Genomic DNA, 25181 nt, shown 5'->3' on the forward strand with positions numbered 1-25181 from the left:
GAAAAATACTTTTTATATATATATATATATATATATATATATATATATATATATATTGATTGTAGATTTTTTCAATTCTATTTTCTGTACATAATTAACCCTTTCATGACCAGGGGTCATTGATGCCCCTGTGTCCAGGTCAAATTTTCCATTTCTGATATGCACTTCTTTAGACGATAATAACTTTGCAACCGCTTTGAATATCACAACTATTTTAACTTTGATTTTTACAAGACTTATGAGGCTTTCATTTTCTAGATTAGTTTAATTAATTCCATGTTTTACAATTTTATTATGAGCAGACAAATCACAAATTTTTTTTAAAAATAAACAATTTTGTAATTTTTTAAAATATATTTATCCATGTTATTTATGTGTGTGTGTGTGCGTATGTTATGTATATATATATATATATATATATATATATACACATATATATATATACACATACATATATACACACTGTTGCAGCTCTTTAAAGGGAAGGTGTCACGGAAAATTTTATTTTTTATATACTATTGCTTTTAGTATGTCATTAAAATAAATTGTATTCATTTGTCTTTTTGTGTTCTACTTTTTATTTTTTATTTCTTTTACCTCTCTATGGGGGCTGCCACTTTTTTTTCATCTCTGTATGTGTCGATTAACGACACATACAGAGATGGAATACGGCAGCTACAATGCATATGAGTCAATGAACGGCTCCCGTCCATTGCCTCTGCTCTCTGGCTCTGTACTGCGCAGATAAATCTCTCTAGTTGTGCTGAGACTCAGAGGTTCATTAGTCACATCCCCAAACAGTCTCAATACAACTAGAGAGATTTACCATTCAGGGGTCTGGGAAAGCTGGGTGACCACCATTACCCCTCCTACTGGAGTGTGAGAGGTTCATTGGTCACATCCCCAAACACTCCAGTAGGAGGGGCAATGGTGGTCACCCAGCTTTCCCAGAAGCAGATAAAACCAGGAAAGGGCTGGATGGACGGGCTGAGGGTGCACAAGGTTTTTGGTGATCCCCCTCTTTCATGTGATCGGACCTAGGTTACTGGTTCTGATGCAGACGGGGTTCATGTGACTATAAATCTGTCCATAACAAGAGACAGTTCACTCAGGACAAGCCCTACCCTCATGCCGTAGTTGTGTGGTTCTGTCTGCAGTGATGGCGGTGGGTGGCTCTGACACCCGCCTCCCCCGTCAGGTCATCTCAGGACATAAGGGCTATCCGGATTGGAGACACAGCGCCGCACCTGTCCTCAGGTTGTGTCTGGTATTGCAGTTCACCTCCATTGAAGTGAATAGGACAGAGCTGTAATACCACACACGACCTGAGGACAGGTGCGGCACCATCTTTTCCTGGACGACCCCTTTAACACTTTTCCCGTGTCTGCAGTGCTGTGTGTGTGTGTGTGTGTGTGTGTGTGCGTGTGTGTGTGTGTAGCAGAGCGGAGTGCACGGGCGCCGCTGATACTTCATAGCCGCTTATCAGCTGTTTTGAAGAATCAGCGGCGAGCACCCCCCCCCCCACACACACACACACACACACAAATCCCCCCAAATACGCAAAATCAAGTGTAATCAAGCGTTTTTTGATGTGGTTTTTGGCACGTAAAATGTACAAAAAAAAAACATGTCAAATACACGCCGTGTGAACTTGTCAACTGAAAAGTCATTCACTTCACTTTCATCATTCTAAGGGTATGTTCACACACAATGTTTTCAGCTGAAAAATCGGAAGCAGAACGCCTACAAGCATCTGCCCATTGGTTTCAATGGGAAATACGGCGTTCTGTTCCGACAGGGCGTTTTTTACGTGGTCGTTTTCCAAAACTGCCATGTAAAAAGACGCCACCAAAATGAAGTGCACATCACTTCTTGGGATGTTTTTGGAGCCGTTTTTCATTGACTTTATAGAAAAACAGCTCCAAAAACAGCCGTAAAAAACGCGAGTTTGATTAAAAAATGGCTGAAAATCAGGATCTGGTTTCCCTTTGTTTAGTAAGCGTGTGAACATACCCTTAGCCTTTTGATGTGTCCTATAGCTTCTTCCAGCTGCAGAATCACACCCAAAATGGCTGCCGGACACTGCTTAGCAATTTGAAGACACCTTTTCCTGGCTTGTAGGAGGGAGGGGTGAGATTCCCTCCCACATTTACAGCAGCTGTGAGTCGGGTTGCTTTGCCTTATTCACCTTGCTGTAATTCTGGGAAGTGCTCTGTTATGAAAGTTTTATTTTAAATTTATACTTATTTGATGCAACGAAATTAAATATACTCTCAGTTATGGAGAACTTCTTAGGAAATGTTTTATCTGTTAAAGTTTTAAATATGCTTTGCTTTCAAGTCTGGGACAGTTGATATTTCTCAATAAAGTCAGATGCAAATTAGGGAAGTTCAACTTTATCCCAGTTTAAGTTGTAAATGTCAAAATATGCTATATCAAGCAAAACTGCATTAGACTAGTATTTTGTGAAAGATATTCACTGTCATGTGCAAGATGTCATCTGTTTGTGGTTAAAGTCTATATAAGCCAGAGCTTATGTAATGAAGTCAGATATCGTCTCCTCATCGATGAGAATAAAACTCTTATTGGGATGAAAACTTGAATCATTATTGCGAAGTATGGAAAATTCTTCTAACATCTTGGTCCTTCGAAGCCGGAAACCAATATTTCCAGACCCTAGTCCACCTGAGGACTGTACACCGTGCACGGGGTGAGTCATCAAAATACTCACTTAATTCAAAGACCTCCGGTTAAATTATAGTTAAAAAGAGGCCAGTCAGACGCAGGGACGAGGTGGAATGACGGTTTGTAAAAGCACATAGTAAGGAGAGTTGAAGATTCGAGTTTTCATCTGAATAACGGTAATATTGTATATATATGTTTTTTTTTAAATATATATATGTGTTTTTATTATTTTTCATATTTAGATGTATAAGGTTATGTGATAAAAACCTAAGTTGGATCTTAGGTACTAAGACTGGGTCTTAGTTATATTAAGAACAGGTTCTCGAGGTTAGTAGTCCATAGCCTATGTGAGAAGGCTACAGGTAATAAATAACTCCGTGCAGCACGTAAAAGATAAAGTATTTGGAGATTTGGAGGATCTCCTATAGCTTAAGGATTATAGAGTATTATGATTATTTCTTATAGAGTATTAGTATTATTTGTTATAGAGTATTAGTATTATTTGTTAGAAAGTATTAGGATTATTTGTTTTACAAAGTTTATGATTCTGACTAAAAGTATTGAATAATTGAGATAAACGAAATCCAAAGTTAAAGAAAGATAAAGACTTTCAAACTGTGGTGTAAAGACACATCCAGGACATCTGCTGCTGGTCTGACCAGTCTCTTATTGTCTCTGGACGCCCCTGACACCAGAAGTTTTAAGGTAATCAAGTATTTCTTTGGTGAAGTTGAAAGAAATGGTTGTTATAGATGAAACATATGAGACTCCTTGACTGTGAAGATTGAATGTATGAGGGTTAAATAAATAAAACCCTGTGTGTATAAGGGAGTCCAATTAGGAATGGTCCTTTGTAGAATTGTTACAAGGACAAATCAGTAGGAAAAATACTGTAAAACACCCAGGAACATGAAGTATATGACTGATCAGCATAATACTTGTAAATATTGTTGCGTTTTGTGTGTGTACTGTGAAACTTTGGTGAAAATACCTTGTGGTCAAGATATACGAGGTATACAGAAATATAGAATATGATAGTAGGTTTTGTTATTCATATCGAATTTGTTTGTTAATCGTTAATTATGTGTCTTGTCTAAATGTGGTGAGTTGAGACAGTCTCACATTTTCGTGTCGTGGTCACCTTGGGTGAGCGACATTACTGTCTTGGGACTGTGTTTTGGTAAGCGGCTCTAGGCGTCTAGAGTGCAGCGAGTCCTACAGTTCATGGAGAATAAAGTTTTGGCAAGCGGCCTTATTTATAAGGTGCAGCGAACACTGTTATTCAACATACCCAACTGACCATAAGACTCTTTGAATGAGATCAAATTAGGGTCAGATCATAGAACCAAGATCAAATAATAGAACAAAGGGATAAATGAATATTAGTAAGTCAAATTGTCACGTAGCAGTGGATTAACATCTATTGCCCTGAAGGCTTCTCATTAAGTTTGGTTGGTCTTTTATTATTTACTATATTTGTGATGACTAAGATATTTAAAAATATTAGAAAAGGACAAAGGCACACCAAATTATTTTAAATCTCTTGTCCGGAGTGTATGTTTGGATTAATGTTGGCTATTTCTACTGAAGGTTGGAGAATAGTCAAAATAATTGATAAAGGATACAAAGTTAATCAAATCTTTTCATATTAAAAAAGTGTTTAACCCCTTCCCTCTTTAGCCACTTTTGACCTTCCTGACAGAGCCTCATTTTTCAAATCTGACATGTGTCACTTTATGTGGTAATAACTCCGGAATGCTTTCACCTATCCAAGCGATTCTGAGATTGTTTTCTCGTGACACATTGGACTTTATGTTACTGGCAAAATTTGCTCGATATGTTCAGTATTTAATTGTGAAAAACACCAAAATTTAGCGAAAAATTGCAAAAATTAGCATTTTTCTCAATTTAAATGTATCTGCTTGTAAGACAGGCAGTTATAATACACAAAATTGTTGCTAATTAACATCCCCCATATGTCTACTTTAGATTGGCATCGTTTTTTGAACATCCTTTTATTTTTCTATGACCTCACAAGGCTTAGAACATTAGCAGCAATTTCTCACATTTTCAAGAAAATTTCAAAAGGCTATTTTTACAGGGGCCAGTTCAGTTGTGAAGTGGTTTTGAGGGCCTTATATATTAGAAACCCCAAAAAAGTCACCCCATTTTAAAAACTTCACCCCTCAAAGTATTCAAAACAGCATTTAGAAAATGTCTTAACCCTTTAAACATTTCACAGGAATTAAAGCAAAGTAGAGGTGAAATTTACAAATTTCATATTTTTCTGCAGAAATACATTTTTAATACAATTTTTTTTATAACACAGAAGGTTTTACCAGAGAAATGCAACTCAATATTTGTTGCCCAGTTTTTGCAGTTTTAGGAAATATCCCACATGTGGCCGTAGCGTGCTACTGGACTGAAACACCGGCCTCAGAAGCAAAGGAGCACCTAGTGGATTTTGGGGCCTTATTTTTGTTAGAATATATTTTAGGCACCATGTCAGGTTTGAAGGGCTCTTGCGGTGCCAAAACAGTCAAAATCCCCCAAAAGTGACCCCATCTGGGAAACTAGACACCTCAAGGAAATTATCTAGGGGTGTAGTGAGCATTTTCACCGCACAGGTTTTTTACAGAAATTATTGGAAGTAGGCCGTGAAAATTAAAATCAACATTTCTTCAAAGAAAATGTAGGTTTAGCGATTTTTTTTCTCATTTCCACAAGGACTAAAGGAGAAAAAGCACCGCAAAATTTGTAAAGCAATTTCTCCCGAGTAAAACAATACCTCACATGTGGTAATAAACGGTTGTTTGGAGACACGGCGTGGCTGAGAAGGGAAAGAGCGCCATTTGGCTTTTGGAGTTCACATTTAGCAGGAATGGTTTGCGGAGGCCATGTCACATTTACAAAGCCCCTGAGGGGACAAAACAGTGAAAACCCCAAACAAGTGACCCCATTTTGGAAACTATACCCCTTGAGGAAATTATCTAGGGGTATAGTGAGCATTTTGACCCCACAGGTTTTTTGCAGAAATTTTTGCAAGTAGGCTGTGAAAATGAAAATCTACATTTTTTCAAATAAAATGTAGGTTTAGCTAATTTTTTTTCATTTCCACAAGGACTAAAGGAGAAAAATCACCATAAAATTTGTAAAGAAATTTCTCCCGAGTAAAACAGTACCCCACATGTGGTAATAAACGGCTGTTTGGACACACGGCGAGGCTGAGAAGGGAAAGAGCGCCATTTGGCTTTTGGAACTCAAATTTAGCAGGAATGGTTTGCGGAGGCCATGTTACATTTACAAAGCCCCTGAGGGGACAAAACAGTGGAAACCCCCCACAAGTGACCCCATTTTGGAAACAACACCCATTGAGGAAATTATCTAGGGGTATAGTGAGCGATTTGACACCACAGTTTTTTTGCAGAAATTATTGGAAGTAGGCCCTGAAAATAATAATCTACATTTTTTCAAAGAAAATGTAGGTTTAGCTAATTTTTTCTCATTTCCAGAAGGACTAAAGGAGAAAAAGCACCACAAAATTTGTAAAGCAATTTCTCCCGAGTAAAACAATACCCCACATGTGGTAATAAACGGCTGTTTGGACACACGGCAGGGCTTAGAAGGGAAAGAGCACTATTTGACTTTTTGAGATCACATTTAGCAGGAATGATTTGCGGAGGCCAGGTCACATTTGCAAAGCCCCTGAGGGGACAAAACAATGAAAACGCCCAAAAAGGGACTCCATTTAGGAAACTACACCTCTTGAAGAATGCATCTAGGGGTGTAGTGAGCATTTTGACCCCACAGATGTTTCATAGAATTTATTAGAATTAGGCAGTGAAAATAAAAACAGTCCTTTTTCTTCAATAAGACGTAGCTTTAGCGCAAATTTTTTCATTTTCTCAACAAATAAAGGAAAAAAAGAACCCAACATTTGTAAAGCTATTTCTCCCGAGTACGGCAATACCCCATATGTGGTCATAAACTGCTGTTTGGGCAAACGGCAGGGCTCAGAAGGGAAGGACCGCCATTTGGAGTGCAGATGTTGCTGGATTGGTTTCTGGGCACCTGTGGGCCCAAAACAGTGGAAACCCCCCAGAAGTGACCCCATTTTGTAAACTACACCCCTCAATGCATTTACCAAGGGGTGTAGTAAGCATTTTAACCCTGCAGGTGTTTTGTAGAAATTAGTGTGCGCTCAATGTTGCAGAGTGAAAATGGGATTTTTTTCCATAGATATGCCAATATGTGGTGCCCGGCTTGTGCCACCATAACAAGACAGCTCTCTAATTATTATGCGGTGTTTCCCGGTTTTAGAAACACCCTACATGTGGCCCTAATCTTTTGTCTGGACATATGACAGGGCTCAGAAGTGAAGAGTACCATGCGGAGTGGAGGCCTAATTTGGCGATTTACAAAGTATTGGTTCACAACTGCAGAGGCTCAGATGTGAAATAATAAAAATAAACCCCTGATAAGTGACCCCATTATGGAACTGCACCCCTCAAGGCATTTATTAAGGGGTGTAGTGAGCATTTTCACCCCACAGGTCTTTTCCATAAATGAATGCGCTGCGGATGGTGCAAATTAAAAATTTATATTTTTCCCTAGATATGCCATTCAGTGGCAAATATGTCATGCCCAGCTTATGACGCTGGAGACACACACCACAAAAATTGTTAAAAGGGTTCTCACGGGTATGACGGTGCCATATATGTTGAAGGAAACTGCTGTTTGGGCACGCTGTAGGGTTCAGGGCCGAGGGAGCACCATTTGGCTTTTGGAGAGCGGATTTTGCTTGGTACTATATTTGTTTGAGTATTGCTGGTGTTTTATAATGTGGGGGTACATATAAGCGGGGCGGAGTATATAAGGGGCATAGTCAGGTGGTATAAAAAAATAAAAATAATCCATAGATGTGTGTTACGCTGTGAAGCAATCCTTTCTGCACAGGCCGGTGTCGCACTGATAAATGGTGTCATTTCTTATCCCCCTTTTGGTCCACACTCCGCGCCTTTGTAGTTTGGGGAATTTTGCTGGGAAAGTATTATCCTGGTATAATACGGGCACCGTCGCTTCCATCGGATATGATTGGGCCCTCCCTTCCTGGTTCCCTAATTTTAGGTCCTTGATAAATCGCCTCTTGAAACAGAAGAAATGTTCTCCTCGGGCACAACTGCATATTTTTTTATTTCCTGACTTATTGGAGCCATAACTAATTTTATTTTTCATAGACGTAGCGGTATGAGGGCTGGTTTGTTGCGGGACGAGCTATAGTTTTTATAGGTACCATTTTTGGATACGTGCGACTTTTTGATCACTTTTTATTGTAATATTTGTAGGGCAAAGTGACTAAAAAACAGAAACTCTGGTAACGTTTTTTACGGGTTTTTTTTACGCTGTTCACCGCGTGCAATAAATAATATAATATTTTGATACCTCCGGTCGTTACGGTCGTGGCGATACCAAATACATATGGTTTATTATTATTTTTCAATAATAAAGGACTTGATAAGAGTAAAAGGGGGATTGTGTGTTATTTGATTACTTGAAACTTTTATTGTTTTCAAACTTTTATTTTTTGCACTTTTTTTTACACTTTTTTATACTTTTTTTACACTTTTTCTCAAGTCCCACTAGGGGACTTGAAGGTCCAACGGTCAGATTTTTTTTTTTCTAATACATTGCACTACCTATGTAGTGCAATGTATTAGATCTGTCAGTCATTCACTGACAGCAAGCCGTTTAGGCTTCGCCTCCCGGCGGGGCCTAAATCGGCTTCCGTAATGGCAGAGCAGGAGACCATTGTGTCTCCTGTTGCCATAACAGCAGTCGCCAGTCCCGATTGCCTGTCAGGGCTGGCGATCTGCTTGTAACCGCTACGATGCAGCAATCGCTTTCGATTGCTGCATCGAAGGGGTTAATGGCAGGGATCGGAGCTAGCTCCGGTTCCTGCCGTTACAGGTGGATGTCAGCTGTACAGTACAGCTGACTTCCACCGCTGATGACGCCGGATCAGCTCCTGACCCGGCGCCATCTTGCCGGCAGCTACGGAAGCCGATCAGGCTCCGCCGCCGGGCGGATCTTGACCGGCTTCGGTGCTAGGCAGACCGGGAGGCCAGTATTAGGCCTCCGGTTGCCATTGCAGCCACCGGAACCCCGGCAATTTCATTACTGGGGTTCCGATGAGCTGCAAACACCTTAAGTGCAGCGATCGCGTTTGAGCGCTGCACTTAAGGGGTTAATGGCGGGGATCGAAGCTAATTTCGGTCCCCGCCGTTACAGTCGGATGTCAGCTGTAAGATACAGCTGAGATCCGGTGATGATGGGACCGGCTCAGCTTCTGAGCCGGTGCCAAACGTTTGACGTACATGTACGGCAAGATGCGGGAAGTCAGTACTTTCCATGACGTACATGTACGGCAAATGTCGGGAAGGGGTTAAATTAAATATACGTAAGACTACTATTCTAGAAAAAAAAAAACAACTATTGGCATATTATTAACGGACCTAGAAGGAGGCAAACTGTATATATCCCTAAAAGACGCCATTTAGGTGTCCATTAAATAGAGAGACATATACTAAAATTGTTACATTAGATTTCCTTTCAAAAGGACACTGCTTGTAACATGTGTAACGTATCAGGAACAGCTTCAACATGTTGTTGTTTGTGTTAAAAAGTATTAAAATATTCCTTTAGAAGGAGATGTTAAGTATATGCACAAATTAGATGTGGTGAATGTAAAATGATGATAAGGGTGTGGCAAATTTAGATTTAAAAGGAATTTGAGGGTAATTGAATGTTATAATTTGATTGTGTAAGACGACGGTTGGAAGAATCTCACAAGGGAGAACAAGGTAGAAGGTTTACAGAATGTTAAAATGATCACGAAGGTTAGAAGAAGGTTGTTTATATAGTTCAAGATGAAAAACTTTCATAGAACAAAATGCTGGCTGGTTGAAAGACCATGAAATAATCGGAAAAGCAGAACTATAGAAGAGTGTGTCAATAAATGTTGATATGTATAGTATGTGCATAAAAGTGATAACAGTGACTTTACTAGTGATAAAGAGTAATACAGATAGGTACATTGCAATGAGTAAGGTGGATGATGACGAGAAGTATGATGTAGACATGTATACAGCGTGTGTCCCCGTGTATACAGTGTGTGTCCCCGTGTATACAGCGTGTGTCCCCGTGTATACAGGGTGTGTGTTGCAGACTAGTCTGAGGAGGAAATGAAATTGTGTACTGTTTGATGTGAGATGTTTTTCTCAATCCAGATTAAGAACTAAATTAATTGAATTTCAAATTGTTATTATATGTAAAATTGGTGTGTAAAAAGTCCTAGAACATCGAACTAAAGTACAAGATTGTGTAAATAGACTGACTTAAGTAATTAAAGTTAGCTGTGTAAAATCTGGTTTTAAAGTTATAAATACAGTTTCCTTAATGTACGAACTTGCAAATGACAATGACTTGTTTGATATGGAACATGAGTCTGATTGTCACAGTTTAATGCAACTTGAAGTCCAAGGGTTACCAGGTGTCACTAATGTACCTTTTACTAACTATGATGTTCAGTATTTTGTAGACAGATCCAAATACTGGAATAAGCAGACAGGACATTTCACCACCGGGTATGCAGTAGTCCAGGAAAGTAAGACAGTGCTGCAAAAGTCACTGCCCTCCAGCAGCTCTGCCCAGGAGGCAGAACTCATGGCACTCACAGAAGCATGTAAGTTAGGCACAGGAAAAAGGGTGAACATCTATACAGACTCAAGGTACGCCTTTGGAGTCTCACATTATGACACAATATGGCAAGCAAGAGGCTTTCTGACTGCAGCAGGCAAATCAATACAACACTGGTTTGCCCCTGAATCTCAGAACACAGGTGCTCTACATGTAGAGGGTTGTCTGACATGCGTCAGACACAATCACGGTAAAATGACAAAAACACCCAGTAAGCACTCGCTTTGCCCTGATTACCCCTTCCAGCAACTGCAAGTGGACTAGATACAGCAACCCAAGGTAGGTGTATATGAATATGTCCTCATATGTACTGACATGTTTTCAAATTGGCCTGAGGCATGGCCAGTAACCAAAAACATAGCTAAAAACACTGCTAGAAAAATACTCAGTGAAGTAGTATGCCGATATGGAGTTCGAAGAACCCACTTCATAGGAGAAGTATTAGGGCATATACTTACTAGGCTCGGTATCACACAGGCATTCTATACACCATATTACCCAAGAAGGTAAACATCTGTATGAAGGAAGAAAGTCAGTAATACTCCAAGCACCGAAACCTCTGACAAAAAGACAAATGATGTCCTTTTTGGGTATTACTAACTTCTGCAGGTGTTGGATAGCCAATTATGCTGCTATTACAGGACCATTGATGTCTTTGATTTATGAAGAGGTCTTTTTTTTCAGATAAAACAGGATCTTGTAGGCTCTTCAGTGCTTGGACTAACTGATTATTATTAAAAAAAACAAAACAACAACAAAGAAAAAAACTTTATTCAAACTGTAGAGTGTAAAAATTGATATATGACTTCAGGGCTAACACAGGAGTATGGATGAAAGGATAGACCTCTAGCTTACTACTTATCAAAACTCGACCGAGTAGCTAGAGCCCTACCTCCCCGTGTTCAATCAGTTGTAGCCGCCGCAGAAGCTATAAGAGCTTCCGCCACATTAGTGTTATTTATGATAGAAAGATGTACCACTTTAAATTTTTCGACCTTGATGTCTACTGTGGAGGATGGTGCACCACTTGATTGCCTATCCTCAATAGCAGAAAGAGTGTTACCAAGATCAGATCTTAAAGATATTCCATTACCAAATAGTGATCTCATACTGTTTGTAGATGGATCTTGTAAGAACAAATACATCCTACCCAGCAACTTATTCAGAAGTGCAGTTATATTGAGCCATCGGACAAGCCATGTCTCAACAGGGGGGATGGTAGAAATCATATCTAAAGTGTTCACGGCATATGGCTTTACTAACTACTCTAAAAAAATTTAACTTGTTTAACATGCGCCAAACATAATCTACAGGGGAATGTAAGACCAAAGAGAGGACAGTTCCCATGTCCACGATATCCATTCTAACACATTTGTATGGATTTCATTGAAGTTGTTTTTGCTTCCTAAGATATTAGGTATATGTATAAGGGTGTTGATTTGAAAATATTTGGTTTGAGACACTTGTCAGATAAAATGTATGGTATATGTGAATATTTCTGTGAGTAGAAGATGTTACAGATAATCAGCTCAGATCAAGGTACAAATCCTGCTGAAAAGGGTAACACCAAGTGCGACATAAAATGTACCCAGTAACTACATATTATCTATGTGCCCTGTCCAGAGGGACAGAGACGTTTTTCTTACATAAAGGTGTTTGTTTGTTTGTTTGATGTACAGGATTTGTCAATGAACTGATGGGACCCAAACATGAGGGTGATAGCATGAGATTGGTGATAGTATTCTTTTCTTAGTTGAGATGCTATTGTTAATATTGTCTGAGGTTTATAATTATAATGCGTGTAAATATGCCACGGTACTGTGAATAACAACTTGAGGTGTTTTATGTGGAGGTATGAGGTGAAGGTCACTGGTTGTTGTCACTCATGAGTAAGACGTTCATGGCAGCAATGAGAGCCCGGAGGTTATGTTACCTGGGTGTCTTTAGGTTTGAGAAATATGCTGCCCACGACCTGTTATATCTGCAGGTGTAAAAGTCCCATTAGGACAGTAAGTGACAGTGCGACAATTATTACCAATACATGTACCGTGGATGAGATTTGGATTATTGCCAATATTAGTAGGTTTAGCAGTAAGAATGCTCATAATATAGAGAAAGTGGCCGACAGATTGGATACTGTTACAGATTATGTGTTTGATGTCTTGAATTCTGCCCAAGGGGGCATTTGCCAAGTAGTTGGCTCAACCTGTTGCCACTGTATAGACCTTTTTGGCATTATGCAGGACAAGTATGACCGTAGAGCAAGCTAAGAAAATAAAGTCTGTAAGGGGAATAAGCCCTCTTTTAAGTACCTGGCTTGGATACAAAATGTCCTCAAATAAACAAAAGGTGGGAAAAATGAAAATGATTAAAATAATGTGAAGATTAATTTATTTTGTGCAGCAGCTAACTTGTCTGGAGACCCCAACTTGTTCTTATGTAGTGAATAAGAAAGACATTGTTCCTTTAAGACAAGTATATTAATGCTGATTTCGTATGTTATTAAAATTAGTTATTTTTTACCTTAGTTCTCATGCGAAACTCAAAAGGAATAGCTATTGCTTAGTGATTATTGATGTATTCACCAAATGGGTAGACCATTTGTAATACCGCAGTTAAATCTATTCTCTAGGATGGATGAAGAGTTTGATTTTACACTTCCTGAATATATGGCAAAAAAGCTAACCAACAGGGAAGTTTCTATCTCTAATTCTATTCCAGGTGACCCTGTACCTGAACCTGAACCTGTGAAGCCAGGAAATTGGATATTATCTTTGTTGAAAAAGATCATATCAGGTTCTGCTTACCACAACTAAGGCCGTAAAGATAGCCGAATGTACCGCTTGGATACACTTATCACACTGTAAGGTAGTTAGGGAATTGCCACTATCCTCCTAGGCTATGAAAGACTGATTACAAAGGGTGGTCATTTGTTAGAAGTGACTGGTCTCAAACTTCAGCGAAGAAAACATCCAGAGCCTGGGAGGAGACAGGGCAAAATGTTATTAGTTATTCTAGGTATCCTATGGGGGTTCAAAGTGTGTCAACCTAAGGTATGGGATCTCTGGGAAACAGGGTCAGGGTAGGATTCCCTAAAGACTTAGCTTGGAGAGTTAAATATTTTAATTTTACTGAAGGTGAGACTGCAACATATGAAATAGTTTTCTGCGCGGTGTTATAGATCAATGCAAGGATAGAAACATAGCTTATAAACTAGCATATTCAGAGAAGAACATTTGTATTATCTATGTAAACACCCTAATAAAAAGGATAAGGGACTATATGCTATAGGAACTGATGTTTCAGGTACTGACCCTATAGGGATTTTTTTTATTGAATGCAACGGAAAGTTTTTTAGTTCCGAAGATAGACCTACCCTCTAAAGTTTATCTGGCCAACTTCACTTATGAAGATAAATTGACATTAGAAACAGGTTACAGAGATAAACATGAATGGTTAGCCTGGATAGGATACACTGCAATCCAAAATAATAGAACTAACTGTATCGCTTGTGCAAAAGCCAGGCCACATCTGGCTACTATACATTTCAGGCAAGGAGAACCCACAAGGTCTGCAATGCGTGTTATCTTTATATAATGCATCATATAATCCAGGTGATCAATTATGTAAGACATTCTCTTTATTGTACCCACCTGTGGGGAGAGATGAAATCCCTCCCTTAGTAGTGGCTTACCCAGGCAACTACACCTGCTTTCTGAGGAATGGGCAAGGTAAGAAAGTCGGGAACCTCACTGAAGAGTTTTGTGACCGATAATGGTAATTACTCCTCTAATTGGTTTATCAACCAGACAAGGGCAAGGACTGATCTCCGGTGGCTATGTGGAGACAGGAAGGCCAAGTGGCAGGGAGGCTGTGCTCTGGTTCAGCTTCTGAAGCCATTCCACTTGTTTTTAGCACCTGAGTTTCAGAGAATGAGAAAATGCCCTGGAGACTATCTGAATCGCTATAAGCGGTCTAACCCTGGAGTTTCCTTTCACCATAGAATATACATAGATGAAGTAGGAGTACCCTGTGAGTTTAAGGCCCAAAATCAGATTGCATCAGGCTTCAAGTCTGTACTTTTCTGGTGGTCTACGATAAATAAGAATGTCGACTGGATTAATTATATTTATTACAATCAACAGAGATTTGTTAATTATACCAGAGATGCAATAAAAGGTATTGCAGATCAGTTGGGACCTATATCTTTAATGACATGGTGAAATAGAATAACGCTGGATATGTTACTAGCAGAAAAAGGGGGTGTCTGCAAAATGTTAGTATCTTCTGTTGTACTTTTATTCCCAATAATACAGCTCCTGATGGCAGTATTAGAAGGACTCAGTATTGGAAGGACTCAATTCCCTGTCCGAAGATCTTGCGGGAAAACTCCAGAATAAATGACATCTTCACCTCATGGATTGCGGAGTAGTTTGGAAAATGGACTGGCCTGGTAACATCTGTACTCATGACCATTGCCGTTGTTGCCAGTATATTGACTGTTTGTGGATGCGATACCTTGCATAAGAGGATTGATCCAAAGGTTCATTGAGACCTCAGTGACAAAGACAATGTGCCAAGAAATTCAAAAGAAGAGAACCTGTCCTGGATATTTTATAGAACATTTCTTGATAAATTTACAACAGGGTGGAATGTTATGAAAGTTTTATTTTAAATTTATACTTATTTGATGCAATGAAATTAAATATACTCTCAGTTATGGAGAACTTCTTAGGAAATGTTTTAGCTGTTATAGTTTTAAATATGCTTTGCTTTCAAGTCTGGGACAGTTGATATTTCTCAATAAAGTCAGATGCAATTTAGGGAAGTTCAACTTTTTCCCAGTTTCAGTTGTAAATGTCAAAATATGCTATTTGAAGCAAAACTGCATTAGACTAGTATTTTGTGTAAGATATTCACCGTCATGTGCAAGATGTCATCTGTTTGTGGTTAAAGTCTATATAAGCCAGAGCTTATGTAATGAAGTCAGATATCGTCTCCTCATCGATGAGAATAAAACTCTTATTGGGATGAAAACTTGAATCATTATTGCGAAGTATGGAAAATTCTTCTAACATGCTCAAACATGTCAAATTATTATTTAACTTTTAATACTTTCCAGAATATGGAATAAAAAAAAAAATGCAGCAAAAAACGTAAAAAATATAATAGAAATAAGTAACGACACTTAAAAAAAAGGTTTAATTCGCGACACATTCCCTTTCTGCCGAGATAACAAGCACACTGGCTCCGTTATCTCTGGGCAGAAGCGATGGAGGGAGAAGGAGGGGGAGGTGCAGACACACACGGGAGAGAGAGAAAAGTGCAGACTGCACTTGTAAGTTTAGTTTCATTCAAAAAAACACGTTTGTTTTATGAAACTAAGTCAAAGACGTGTCGGCACTTTTAAAGAGAGCCGACATATAGATTAGTGCAGAGCTGCTCACGCTGAAGCACCTTCTGCACTCATTTAACCCCGATGCACGCTGCAATCGTCTATATACCTGCTACCTGCACGGGGCATCGGCAGTTAGAACGTGTATATAGCCGTATGGCAGTCGTGAAGGGGTTATGGAGGCAGCCATTTTGTCTTCGCTGTTAACTGCATTAAGAGATATGGTTTACAGCAGCCACATGGGTCGTAGGAAACAATAGTCTGGAGCTGAGCCATTGACTTCTACGGGACAGTTTTCTAGGTTTGCTCTGTGGCCTGTGCAGAAGTCATTGTGCAGGGAGGGGGAGGAGGGGAGCTGTGTCCATCACCTATTGTCAATGGTGTATCCTGTGTTATCTATATATAGGTGATACCAGTCAGTGTAAAGGCCCTTTTACATGGGCCAATGATCAGGCAAACAGTCATTCATAGAACGCTCGTTGCCGAGAATTGCCCTGTGTAAACAGGGGAGCGATCAGCAGATTATCGTATCGTTTTAGAAAACCAAAATATTATCGTTGTCGGCAGCACATCTCCCTGAGCCGTGCTGCCGACATGATAATAATGTATGGGGACGAGTGATCGGAGTAACGAGTGCTCGTTCCCATACATAGCTCCTTGTGACAGGAGCAAACGAGTGCCAATCAACAAGCTGTCTCATTGATTGGCAGTCGTCTACACGGTCCTTGTAATAAGACCTTGATCCTGCCTGTGATGATAATGAGATGATTGCTGAGAAGTGATCTCCACAAAACACGAAGGATCAGTCTATTATGGATGGTGGATCCTGTGTTATCTATATATAGATGTAACCTGTCAGTGTAATCCTGCCTGTGACGATAATGAGATGACTGCTGAGAAATGATCTCTACAGAACAGGGAGGATCAGTCTATTATGAATGGTGGATCCTGCATTATCTATATATAGATGTAACCTGTCAGTGTAATCCTGCCTGTGATGATAATGAGATGACTGCTGAGAAATGAGCTCTACAGAACAGAAAGGGTCAGTCTATTATGAATGGTGGATCTTGTATTATCTACAGTATATATATAGATGTTAACTGTCAGTGTAATCCTGCCTGTGATGATAATGAGATGTATGCTGAGAAGTGATCTCTACAGAACAGGGAGGATCAGTCTATTATGGATGGTGGATCCTGTGATATCTATATATAGATGTAACCTGTCAGTGTAAGGGTATGTTCACACGATTAACAAAAATGTGGTTAAAAAAACAACAACAAAAAACACAGCAGGTCCTGCTTAATAAACCACGGAGTTCACTTTCTAAATTCATTATTACTGACTTGTGATAACTCCTCCTGGAATTTCCTCCTCCGGTTCACTCTTACACGGTTGATCGCCCCTCACCCGCTCTTCTTCTTCATCCTCTGTTTTAATATTAGTCACATCTTCCCCCTGATTTCACATATGTAACAATTCAGTACAATACAGCAGAGAGTGTGAAGAATCTAACAGATCAACATAAGAAACCACCAAACTCTATGACCGTTAGGGATGCACGATGCATCGAAACTTCGATACTGTTTCGATACCGTTATGTCATGTATTTCGATACATGTATTTCGATACTTGGCTGTGCGGCCGCACAGCTCAGTATAGTAACACATGAATGTATGAGAGCGGGGCTCCGGCTGTGTGATAGTCATTGCCCGGCTCCTGAGTCATGACGAGTGTGCGGGGTGTGGATGATGCGATGCGGCCAGCGCTGCACTAATGATTGCCGGCACTGAAGACAGAACATGGCGGGCGCGCTGCAAAACACCCCCATGTTCTGTCTTCAGTGTTTGCACCGCCGCTTATTATAGTGCAGCGCCGGCCGCATCACCTCATGCTGACCGCGCTCTCACTTATTGTCAGGAGCGGGGCAATTGTTGTATTACACATCCGCAGCCCAGCTCTATAACGGCGGAGATCAGAGAAACCTCTCATCTCCGCCGCTATTCCCCTGAATGCTGCGATCACAGCGGACTGCAGAATTCAGAAAAGGGGGGATGCCCCTTGGATCGCATCGCGGGAATTCCTGTGACGCGATTAAGGGACATACCATATATGGGCAGACAGCCCAGGGTCCATTGAAGGACCCCAGGGCTGTCCTACCATATTTCCTGTTGTTAGGGCATACTTAGGTATGTCCTAACAACTGCCTGTGTACTATCCGTACACAGGCTAATATACTGGTATATAGATATATGCCTCTGTACTATCAGTTTATAGATATATGCCGGTACATTAAAGTTTAAAAATAAAGTAAAAACATAAAGTAATATTAAATAAAAAAAATACACACACATTTTTTTACAATAAAAAAATTAAAATAAGTCTCAATACATAAAATATACACATATTCGGTATTGGCGCGGCCATAATAACCTGCACAACAATTTTTTTGCATATTTCTGTGTACGCTGTAAAAAAATAAAATAAACACTGCTTTCTATCACTTATTGTGGGGCACGAGGTGTGATGAATTTAACCTCCATGCGCCTCATTAATAGTAATTAACCCCATCATGTACCTTACACATCAACCCATTATGACTGAGAAACATGATGGGGTTAATTACTATTAATGAGGTACATGGAGGTTAAATTCATCATCACACCTCGCGCCTCACATCAGAAAATGGAAGAACTTTTTTATTATTTTTTTATTACTATTGGTAAAGAATCGTTTTGGTATCGAAATCGCAATACTACACAAACTATCGGTATCGAAGTCCAAATTCTGGTATCGTGACATCCCTAATGACCGCAGGACCAAAAAGCTTCACACCCCCATATATAGATCTGGTATAGGGCTCAGCTTCATCTACCTGATGATTCTCTGGGACATTGTGATTTTCCTCTGGACAGTCCTGGGAATACAGAGGACTGGGACATCTCTCTGGTGGATTTCTTCTACTGGATCCATCTGTAGGAAACACACAGTGACTGAATACATGACTACTGTATATCTGTCTATATATCACACACTCCTCTCTACACTTCTATGTTTACTGATCAGAGCCGAAATTACAATGTTGAGGTCCTCACTACCGGTGTCGAGGTCCCTGCACCTTGTAAGCCACAGGCCTAAAGGAGACTGTGGCCTACCAAAGTGAATGGCGGGGCGTAACTGGCTCCCTGCTCCGCCATAGTATTTACCTGTATCTGCCCTCTGTGGACGCGGATACACTTGAAAGTGGCGGGACACACGGTGCCTCTATTTTAAGGCCCTGTTCACACAGAACTTTTTTACAAGTTTTTTGTTGTGGAAACCGCTCCGCAAAACTAGTCAAAAAACACCCGAAAATGCCTCCCATTGATTTCAATGGGAGTTGGACGATTTTTTTTACCACGAGTAAAAAAAACGTGTCGCAGTAAAAAGAAGCGACATGACCCATCTTGAGGCAGTTTCCGCCTCCAAAACCCCATTTCAATCAGTCAGAAAGGGTAAAAAAACACCTTGACGAGTTATTGTCAAACCACTGTGCAAAAAACATCTGGAGCAGTTATTGCAGGAGGAATTTTCAGGATCACAGCCTTAGATTTCTCTGCCAACCCAAAAACCTGTCAGTGTCACCTGCTTATTAGCCTCTTAAAGGCAGTGTACAACTTTATAGACAATATTTTTTTTAAATTATTTTTTATTAACCCCTTCCGCTCAAAGACGTAGTATTAGGTCATGCTTAAAGAGACTCTGTCACCACATTATAAGTGCCCTATCTCCTATATAAGTAAAGAGGCTCTGTCACCACATTATAAGTGCCCTATGTCCTATATAAGTAAAGAGACTCTGTCACCATATTATAAGTGTCCTATCTCCTATATAAGTAAAGAGACTTTGTCGCCACATTATAAGTGTCCTATCTCCTATATAAGTAAAAAAACTTTGTCACCACATTATAAGTGCCCTATCTCCTATATAAGTAAAGAGACTGTCACCACATTATAAGTGTCCTATCTCCTATATAAGTAAAGAGGCTCTGTCACCACATTATAAGTGCCCTATCTCCTATATAAGTAAAGAGGCTCTGTCACTACATTATAAGTGCCCTATCTCCTTTATAAGTAAAGAGACTGTCACCACATTATAAGTGTCCTATCTCCTATATAAGTAAAGAGGCTCTGTCACCACATTATAAGTGTCCTATCTCCTATATAAGTAAAGAGGCTCTGTCACCACATTATAAGTGTCCTATCTCCTATATAAGTAAAGAGGCTGTCACCACATTATAAGTGTCCTATCTGCTATATAAGTAAAGAGACTCTGTCACCACATTATAAGTGTCCTATCTCCTATATAAGTAAAGAGGCTCTGTCACCACATTATAAGTGTCCTATCTCCTATATAAGTAAAGAGGCTCTGTCACCACATTATAAGTGTCCTATCTCCTATATAAGTAAAGAGGCTGTCACCACATTATAAGTGTCCTATCTGCTATATAAGTAAAGAGACTCTGTCACCACATTATAAGTGTCCTATCTCCTATATAAGTAAAGAGGCTGTCACCACATTATAAGTGTCCTATCTGCTATATAAGTAAAGAGACTCTGTCACCACATTATAAGTGTCCTATCTCCTATATAAGTAAAGAGGCTCTGTCACCACATTATAAGTGCCCTATCTCCTATATAAGTAAAGAGGCTCTGTCACCACATTATAAGTGCCCTATCTCCTATATAAGTAAAGAGACTGTCACCACATTATAAGTGTCCTATCTCCTATATAAGTAAAGAGACTGTCACCACATTATAAGTGTCCTATCTCCTATATAAGTAAAGAGGCTCTGTCACCACATTATAAGTGCCCTATCTCCTATATAAGTAAAGAGACTGTCACCACATTATAAGTGTCCTATCTCCTATATAAGTAAAGAGGCTCTGTCACCACATTATAAGTGTCCTATCTCCTATATAAGTAAAGAGGCTCTGTCACCACATTATAAGTGCCCTTTCTCCTATATAAGTAAAGAGGCTCTGTCACCACATTATAAGTGCCCTATCTCCTATATAAGTAAAGAGACTCTGTCACCACATTATACGTGTCCTATCTCCTATATAAGTAAAGAGGCTATGTCACCACATTATAAGTGCCCTATCTCCTATATAAGTAAAGAGACTCTGTCACCACATTATAAGTGCCCTATCTCCTATATAAGTAAAGAGGCTCTGTCACCACATTATAAGTGCCCTATCTCCTATATAAGTAAAGAGACTCTGTCACCACATTATAAGTGTCCTATCTCCTATATAAGTAAAGAGGCTCTGTCACCACATTATAAGTGCCCTATCTCCTATATAAGTAAAGAGGCTCTGTCTCCACATTATAAGTGCCCTATCTCCTATATAAGTAAAGAGGCTGTCACCACATTATAAGTGTCCTATCTCCTATATAAGTAAAGAGACTTTGTCACCACATTATAAGTGCCCTATCTCCTATATAAGTAAAGAGGCTCTGTCACCACATTATAAGTGCCCTATCTCCTATATAAGTAAAGAGGCTCTGTCACCACATTATAAGTGTCCTATCTGCTATATAAGTAAAGAGGCTCTGTCACCACATTATAAGTGCCCTATCTCCTATATAAGTAAAGAGGCTCTGTCACCACATTATAAGTGTCCTATCTCCTATATAAGTAAAGAGGCTGTCACCACATTATAAGTGCCCTATCTCCTATATAAGTAAAGAGGCTCTGTCACCACATTATAAGTGCCCTATCTCCTATATAAGTAAAGAGGCTCTGTCACCACATTATAAGTGCCCTATCTCCTATATAAGTAAAGAGGCTCTGTCACCACATTATAAGTGTCCTATCTCCTATATAAGTAAAGAGGCTCTGTCCCCACATTATAAGTGCCCTATCTCCTATATAAGTAAAGAGGCTCTGTCACCACATTATAAGTGCCCTATCTCCTATATAAGTAAAGAGGCTCTGTCACCACATTATAAGTGCCCTATCTCCTATATAAGTAAAGAGGCTGTCACCACATTATAAGTGCCCTATCTCCTATATAAGTAAAGAGGCTCTGTCACCACATTATAAGTGTCCTATCTCCTATATAAGTAAAGAGGCTCTGTCACCACATTATAAGTGTCCTATCTCCTATATAAGTAAAGAGGCTCTGTCACCACATTATAAGTGTCCTATCTCCTATATAAGTAAAGAGGCTGTCACCACATTATAAGTGTCCTATCTCCTATATAAGTAAAGAGACTCTGTCACCACATTATAAGTGCCCTATCTCCTATATAAGTAAAGAGGCTCTGTCACCACATTATAAGTGCCCTATCTCCTATATAAGTAAAGAGGCTCTGTCACCACATTATAAGTGCCCTATCTCCTATATAAGTAATGAGACTCTGTCACCACACTATAAGTGCCCTATCTCCTACATGATGTGATCGGCGCTGTAATGTCGGTGACAGTAATGCTTTTTATTTAGAAAACGTTCTATATTTACCACGTTAGGAGCGATTTTAGCTTTATGCTAATGAGTTTCTTAATGCCCAACTGGGCGTGTTTTTCCATTAGACCAAGTGGGCGTTGTAAAGAGGAGTGTATGACGCTGACCAATCAGTGACCAATCAGCATCATGCACTTCTCTCCATTCATTTAGTCACCGCATAGTAAGGGTATGTTCACACGGATTATTTACGGACGTAATTCGGGCGTTTTCCGCCTCGATTTACGTCCGAAAATGCGGCTCGATAGCATCGGCAAACATCTGCCCATTGAAAGCAATGGGTTTTACGTTGGTCTATTCCCACGAGGCGTAAATTTACGCGTCGCTGTCAAAAGATGGCGCGTAAATAGACGCCCGCGTCAAAGAAGTGCCTGTCACTTCTTCAGACGTAAATGAAGCCGTTTTCCATTGACTCCATGGAAAAACAGCTCCATTTACGTCCGTAATTGACGCAGCGAAAAAGCGCCTCAACACGCCATGTCGGCTGAAATGACGGAGCTGTTTTCTCCTGAAAACAGCCCCGTAATTTCAGCCGTTACGGACACTGCCGTGTGAACATACCCTAACACTGCGTTGTTCACTATGTGCTGTCTTAGGCTACGTTCACACGGGGTATTTTGCCGAGTTTTTTTACGCGGAAACCGCGTCGCAAAACTCGGCAAAAACGGCCCGAGAACCCCTCCCATTGATTTCAATGGGAGGCGTCGGCGTCTTTTTCCCGCGAGCAGTAAAACTGCCTCGCGGGAAAAAGAAGCGACATGCCCTATCTTCGGGCGCTTCCGCCTCTGACCTCCCATTGACTTCAATGGGAGGCAGGAGAAAGCGTATTTCTCGCTGTTTTATGCCCGCGGCGCTCAATGGCCGCGGGCGAAAAACGGCGCGATAATCGCCGCGAAAATCGGCGTGCAGGGAGAGGAATATCTGCCTCAAAGTTCCAAACGGAATTTTGAGGCAGATATTCCTCCCCCAAAATACTCCGTGTGAACATAGCCTTATACTGACACATTAACGTTACTGAAGTGTTTAGACAGTGAATAGACATTCCTTCCAGCCAGGACGCCATGTCTATTCACAATCCCGACACTTCGTTAACGTATCTGTGGTACTTACAGCAGAGCAAGCGTAATCTCCCTGTAACCGGTCATTTACAGCGAGATCTCGCTATTTAAGTAATAGCACGTCCTGGTAAAAACGGCCATTCCGCCCCCATCCCATCTGTGAGCAATGACAACTGCTGTCACAAACAGCAGTTGTCACATCTCCTTCCCCATGGTCCCCGCCGATTAACTCCTTAGAAGCCGCGTTCAATAGCGTTTGCGGCTTCTAAGCGGTTAGAACACAATCGACGGCCCCGCAAAGTGATTACATATATCCTGATGTACTCCGCATAGTTTACATATATCCTGATGTACTCCTCACAGATTACATATACCCTGATGTACTCCGCACAGATTACATATACCCTGATGTACTCCTCACAGATTACATATACCCTGATGTACTCCTCACATATTACATATACCCTGATGTACTCCTTACAGATTACATATACCCTGATGTACTCCTCACATATTACATATATCCTGATGTACTCCTCACAGATTACATATATCCTGATGTACTCCTCACAGATTACATATACCCTGATGTACTCCTCACATATTACATATACCCTGATGTACTCCTCACATCTTACATATACCCTGATGTACTCCTCACAGTTTACATATACCCTGATGTACTCCTCACAGATTACATATACCCTGATGTACTCCTCACAGATTACATATACCCTGATGTACTCCTCACATATTACATATACCCTGATGTACTCCTCACAGTTTACATATACCCTGATGTACTCCTCACATATTACATATACCCTGATGTACTCCTCACAGATTACATATACCCTGATGTACTCCTCACATATTACATATAACCTTATGTACTCCTCACATATTACATATATCCTGATGTACTCCTCACAGATTACATATACCCTGATGTACTCCTCACATCTTACATATACCGATGTACTCCTCACAGTTTACATATACCCTGATGTACTCCTCACAGATTACATATACCCTGATGTACTCCTCACAGATTACATATACCCTGATGTACTCCTCACAGATTACATATATCCTGATGTACTCCGCACATATTACATATACCCTGATGTACTCCTCACATATTACATATATCCTGATGTACTCCCCACATATTACATATACCCTGATGTACTCCGCACATATTACATATACCCTGATGTACTCCTCACATATTACATATACCCTGATGTACTCCTCACATATTACATATATCCTGATGTACTTTGCACAGATTACATATACTCTGATGTACTCCTCACATATTACATATATCCTGATGTACTCCTCACATATTACATATATCCTGATGTACTCCTCACATATTACATATACCCTGATGTACCCCGCACAGATTACATATACTCTGATGTACTCCTCACAGATTACATATACCCTGATGTACTCCTCACAGTTTACATATATCCTGATGTACTCCTCACATATTACATATACCCTGATGTACTCCTCACATATTACATATACCCTGATGTACTCCGCACAGATTACATATACCCTGATGTACTCCTCACAGATTACATATACCCTGATGTACTCCTCACATATTACATATACCCTGATGTACTCCTCACATATTACATATACCCTGATGTACTCCTCACATATTACATATAGCCTGATGTACTCCTCACAGATTACATATACCCTGATGTACTCCTCCCATATTACATATACCCTGATGTACTCCTCATATATTAC

General features: G+C 40.0%; 1 long non-coding RNA gene across 1 annotated transcript in view; it reads right to left on the reverse strand.

Moving 5' to 3' along the window:
* The window catches only part of LOC142720088 (uncharacterized), a 61993-nt gene extending 43188 nt beyond the window's left edge, over nt 1–18805 (reverse strand). The window contains exons 1-2 of the long non-coding RNA XR_012872927.1: nt 18714–18805; nt 17185–17296 (exon numbers count right to left, since the gene is read on the reverse strand). This is a non-coding gene — a long non-coding RNA (uncharacterized LOC142720088). The remainder of the gene's footprint in view (nt 1–17184; nt 17297–18713) is intronic.
* Nucleotides 18806–25181: the final 6376 nt, after the last annotated feature.

Source organism: Rhinoderma darwinii, unplaced genomic scaffold (assembly GCF_050947455.1).
Source record: "Rhinoderma darwinii isolate aRhiDar2 unplaced genomic scaffold, aRhiDar2.hap1 Scaffold_490, whole genome shotgun sequence".
Taxonomy (NCBI): Eukaryota; Metazoa; Chordata; class Amphibia; order Anura; family Rhinodermatidae; genus Rhinoderma; species Rhinoderma darwinii.